A 6,000-nucleotide genomic window follows, 5' to 3' on the forward strand; every position below is an offset into this window, starting at 1 on the left:
GACACTTCCATGGAGCACTCCTGACAATATCATTGTCTCTGATGAACACTCGCGGTCAACTACAACATACTAGGTTGTATTATTTAAGAAGTCCTCGGGTCACTCACGTATCTCTGGACTTATTCCATACGCTCGTACCTTTATTAAGAGCCTGCAGTGGGGCACCATGTCAGATGATTTCCGGAAATCTAGAAATATGGAATCTGCCTGTTGCAAAAATGGTTCAAATGGTTATAGTCGGCGCACGAGCGTTGGGGCACAGCATCTACAAGGTAGCGATGAAACGGAGATTTTCCTGCACAACCATCTCATGAGTGTGTCGTGAATATGAGGAATCCGGTAAAACATCAAATCTCTGGCATCGCTGCGGCTGGAAAAAGATCCTGCAAGAACGGGGCAAGCGACGACTGAAGAGAATCGTTCAACGTGACAGACGTACAACCCTTCGGAAAATTGCTGCAGGTTTCAACGCTGGGCCAGCAACAAGTGCAGCGTGTGAACCACTCAACGAAACATCACCGATATGGGCTTTCGGAGCCGAAGGCCAACACGTGTACGCTTGATGACTGCACAGCACAAAGCTTTACGCCTCGCCTTGGCCCACCAGCACCGAAATTGGACTGTTGATGACTGGAAACATGTTGCCTGGTCGGACGAGTCTCGTTTCAAATTGTATCGAGCGGATGGACATGTACGGGTACAGAGACTACCTCATGAATCCATGGACCTTGCATATCAGCAGCGAACTGTTCAGTCTGGTGGAGGATTTTTAATGGTGTGGGGTGTGCGCAGTTGGAGTGATATGGGATCCCTGATAAGTCTAGATCCGACTCTGACAGGTGACACCTACGTAAGCATCGTGTCTGATCACCTGCATCCATTCATGTTCATTGTGCATTCCGACAGACGTGGACAATTCCAGCAGGACAATGCGGCAACCCACACATCCAGAATTGCTACAAAGTGGCTCCAGGAACACTCTTCTGAGTTTAAAAACTTCCGCTGCACACCAAATTCCCCAGCCATGAACATTATTGAGCATATCTGGGACGCGTTGCAACGTGCTTCTCAGAAGAGGTCTCCACACCCCCGTACTCTTACGGATTTATGGACAGCCCTGCAGGATTCCTGGTGTCAGTTCCCTCCAGCACTAATTCAGACAGTAATCAAGTCATGCCACGTCGTGTTGCGGCACATTCGTCTTCTCGCGGGAGCCCTCCACGATATTAGGAGGGCGTACCAATTTCTTTGGCTCTTCATTGTATATGCAGATCCCCACTAGGAAATTTTGAACTATTTATGAGGAATCTGGATTCCTTGCTCTGCTACCTGTCAGACAGCAGCAAGCGGTTAGTAGGCTGTGGTGACTTCAGTGTAAATTTTCTAAAGGATTCTGGTTGGAAACACGACCTGGAAATCTTATTTGGATCCTACAATTTTGCCGCCATAATTAACTTTACAATACAGGTGGGTAAAGACAGTAGGACCCTGATTGATAATGTTTTCTTCGATGAAACTTTAAGTAAGAAAATTGCTGTTTACTCAGTGACAAATGCTCTCTCTCTGATCGTGATGCACAGTTAGGATAAATAACGTAGCACCTTACAATGTAGATACTTCTCAGTGGAAACCAGTTAGAATATTTAATGACTCAAAGACAAATGTTTTTAAGAACAGTTTCCAGGAGATGACGTGGGATGTAATTTATAATGAACCAAATGCTAAAATAAAATTTAATATATTAAATGATAAATTCATATCATTATCTGAAAATAGCTTTCTACATAAGCTAATCACCAAGGACACTAAACAGCCGTACAAAAAATCATAGACCACTAGAGGGATTAAAGTATCTCGTGAAAGGAGAAGGGAGATGTATCTTTTGGCAAGAATAAGTAAGAATCATTCAGTAGTTGCACACTACAAGAACTACTCAAAATTACTAAGAAAGGTTGTTAAAAATGAAATAACATGTACATAATGTCAGAAATCTGTACTTCCGACAACAACATAAGACTATATGGAATTTAGTGAAACGAGAGACTGGACAACCAGCAACAGAACAACATCACATCACTATCGAACTGTATGGAAGGGCTACAAATGATTAGTCACAGGTAGCAAACGCATTTAATAATCATTTCTTAAATATAGTAGAAAGCATAGGGACAAATAGTCCAAGTGCAAAATCGCAATAGTATGTTGACAATGTAACTTTCATAAACTTAAGTTATTTGAATGATCATATGAATGTGACTGTATCACCAACTTATCATTCTGAAATTGAGGACATCTTACATTCTCTCAAAAATAAAAGTACATCTGGTTTTGATGGTGTTTCCAACAGAGGTACCAAAAATTTGTTCCTATATAATAAACACAGTCTTCTCTAACATATAATGCTTCACTAACTCAAGGTATTTTTGCAGAGAGTCTGAAATATACCATTGTTAAAGCCGTCTTTAAGAAATTCCATGAGCTAGATGTCAACAGCTATCGACCTGTTTCACTGCTGACATCATTCTCCAAAATTTTTGAGAAGATGATGTGTTCTGAAACAGTATCTCACCTTAGCAACTATAGTATCCTTAGTAAATCACAGTTTGGGTTTCAGAAGGGTTGCTCTACTGAGGAGGCCATTCACGCATTCATAAATCAGATTTTTCAAGCACTAAATAATAAAATAGTGCCGGTTGGTATTTTCTGCGCCTCTCTAAGGCATTTGACTGTGTGAATAAAGTATTCTCCTAGATAAACTGACGTTTAATGGGATTGATGATATATCCAACCAATGGATAATGCAGAAAGTGGTAGTTAGTAATTCAAGCAATGTAATCAATGGGCGTAATACTGACTGGGGAGAAATCACGTATGGGGTTCCCCAAGGTTCAATCTTAGGTCCACCACTGTTCCTCATATACACTCATAAAAAAAGTTTTGCATCCAAGAATTCCGGAACCTGTACAGAAAACAGGAATAGAGATCAACATAAACATCACTTCCGCCCTTTTTACTGTTCATGAAAACCACACATTGCGTGTTGCACCACCATATAGCGAGACCTTCAGAGGTGGTGGTCCACACTGCTGTACACAAAGGTACCTCTGATACCCAGTAGCACGTCATCTTGTATTGATGCGTGCCACTATTCGTCGTGGCATACTATCCACAAGTTCATCAAGGCACTGTTGGTCTAGATTGTCCCACTCCTCAATGGCAATTCGGCGTAGATCCTTTAGAGTGGTTGGTGGGTCACATCTTCCATAAACAGCCCTTTTCAATCAGTCCCAGGCATGTTCGGTGGTGTCCATGTCTGGAGAACATGCTGGCCACTCTAGTCGAGCGATATCGTTATCCTGAAGGAAATAATTCACAACATCTACACGATGGGGGCGCCAATTGCCGTCCATGAAGACAAATGCCTCGCCAATATGCTGCCCATATGGTCGCACTATCGATCTGAGGATGGCATTCACGTATCGTACAGCCGTTACGGCGCCTTCCATGATTACCAGCGGCGTACGTCCGCCCCACAAAATGCCACCCCAAAACAGCAGATAACTCCACCTTGCTGCACTCGCTGGACAGTGTGTCTAAGGCGTTCAGCCTGACCGGGTTGCCTCCAAGCACGTCTCCGACGATTGTCTGGTTGAAGGCATATGCGACACTCATCAGTGAAGAGAATGAGATGCCAATCTTGAGCGCCGGCTGGAGTGACCGAGCGGTTCTAGGCGCTACAGTCCGGAACCGCGCGACCTCTACGGTAGCAGGTTCGAATCTTGCCTCGCGCATGGATGTGTGTGACGTCCTTAGGTTAGTCAGCTTTAAGTAGTTCTAAGTTCTAGGGGACTGATGACCTCAGAAGTTAAGTCCCATAGTGCTCAGAGCCATTTGAACCAATCTTGAGCGGTCCATTCGACATGTTGTTGGGCCCATCTGTACCACGCCGAATGGTGTCGAGGTTGCAAAGATGGAGCTCGCCATGGACGTCGGAAGTTAAGTTGCGAATCATGCAGCCTATTGCGCACAGTTTGAGTCGTAACATGACGTCCTGTGGCTGCATGAAAAGCATTATTCAACATGATGGCGTTGCTGTCAGGGTTCTCCCGAGCCATAATCCTCAGATAGCGGTCATCTACTGCAGTAGTAGCCCTTGGGCAGCCTGAGCGAGGCGTGTTATCAACAGTTCCTGTCTCTCTGTATCTACTCCATATCCGAACAACATCGCTTTGATTCAGTCCGAGATGCCTGGACACTTCGCTTGTTGAGAGCCCTTCCTGGCACAAAGTAACAATGCGGACGCGATCGAACCGTGGTATTAACCGTCTAGGCATGGTTGAACTACAGACAACACGAGCCGTGTACCTCCTTCCTGGTGGAATGACTGGAACTGACCGGCTATCAGACCCCTCCGTCTAATAGGTGCTGCTCATGTATGGTTGTTTACATCTTTGGGTGGGTTTAGTGACATCTCTGAACAATCAAAGGGACTGTATCTGTTATACAATATCCACCGTCAATGTTTATCTTCAGGTGTTCCGCGAACCGGCATGATGCAAAAAGGTTTTTTGATGTGTGTATGTAAACTATCTTCTGTTTAGTATACAACATGCAGAATTAGTTCTATTTGCAGACGAAACTAGTATTTTAATCAATCCAAACATAAGTACAGAATCAGAAGTAAAGAAAAACATAGTTCTGAAAATTTGAATAGGCTCACCCTAAATTTTAAAAAGACACAACATTTTCAGTTCTGCATATCTAGATGTACTACACCAGTTTTAAGTGTAACACATGGTGAGAAAATAATAAATAGGTTGGAACTTCAAAATTCTTAGAGGTCCATATGGATGAGAATTTAAATTTGAAAATAACACATTTTGGAACTCCTAAATCAACTTAATTCAGCCACATTTGGACATAGAATCATTGCAAATCTTGGCAATAGACAAATCAGTAAGTTCACATATTTTGCATATTTTCGTTCAGCAACGTCATATGGAATAATGTTCTGGGGTAATTCATATTTAAGGGAAAAAAAAGTCTTCATTGTACAAAACATGCTGTAAGAATAATGTGTGGTGCTCACCCACGATAATCTTGTAGACATCTGTTTAAAGATTTGCGCATTCTGATTACCGCTTCACTGTATATTTATTCCCTCATGAAGTTTGTTGTAAGCAATCGGCTACAGTTCAAAAGGAACAATGACGTACATAATTACAATACCAAAAGGAAAAATGACATTTATTACTTCACATTAAGGTTTTCTTAAGCACAAAAAGGGGGTGCACAATGATGCAACAAATATTTTTGATCACTTACCCACTGATAAAAATGTCTGACAGTAAAAATATGCAATTTGATAACAAATTGAGAAAGTTTCTCCTTTACAACTCCTTTTATTCTGAGAAGAATTTCTGTTACTGTAACGTGTAGAAGGTGGTGGGTAGAAATTACAAACTCACACCCGTATATCTTTCTTCTTTTTGAAAAAATCTTAGAAATATTCAGAATGTAACAGTATGTACAAATTAATTTGCGATGGGAATGTAAAATGACTTGTTCGACAGCACTACGATCTATCGTGCAAAATGTAACTAACTAACTGTCCATAGGTAATTTATTGTACAGTTTCATTCCTTGGTAGAAACTGCTGTTTTGAGTTTCATGTTGAGTTTTCTTGGTAAAAGTAAGTTCAGTCTACCAGAATGAGATTTTCACTCTGCAGCGGAGTGTGCGCCGATATGAAACTTCCTGGCAGATTAAAACTGTGTGCCCGACCGAGACTCGAACTCGGGACCTTTGCCTTCCGCGGGCAAGTGTTCTACCAACTGAGCTACCGAAGCACGACTCACACCCGGTACTCACAGCTTTACTTCTGCCAGTACCTCGTCTCCTACCTTCCAAACTTTACAGAAGCTCTCCTGTGAACCTTGCAGAACTTTGGAAGGCGAAAGGCAAAGATCCCGAGTTCGAGTCTCGGTCGGGCACACAGTT

The sequence above is a fragment of the Schistocerca piceifrons genome, chromosome X (genome assembly GCF_021461385.2).
Source record: "Schistocerca piceifrons isolate TAMUIC-IGC-003096 chromosome X, iqSchPice1.1, whole genome shotgun sequence".
Taxonomy (NCBI): domain Eukaryota; kingdom Metazoa; phylum Arthropoda; class Insecta; order Orthoptera; family Acrididae; genus Schistocerca; species Schistocerca piceifrons.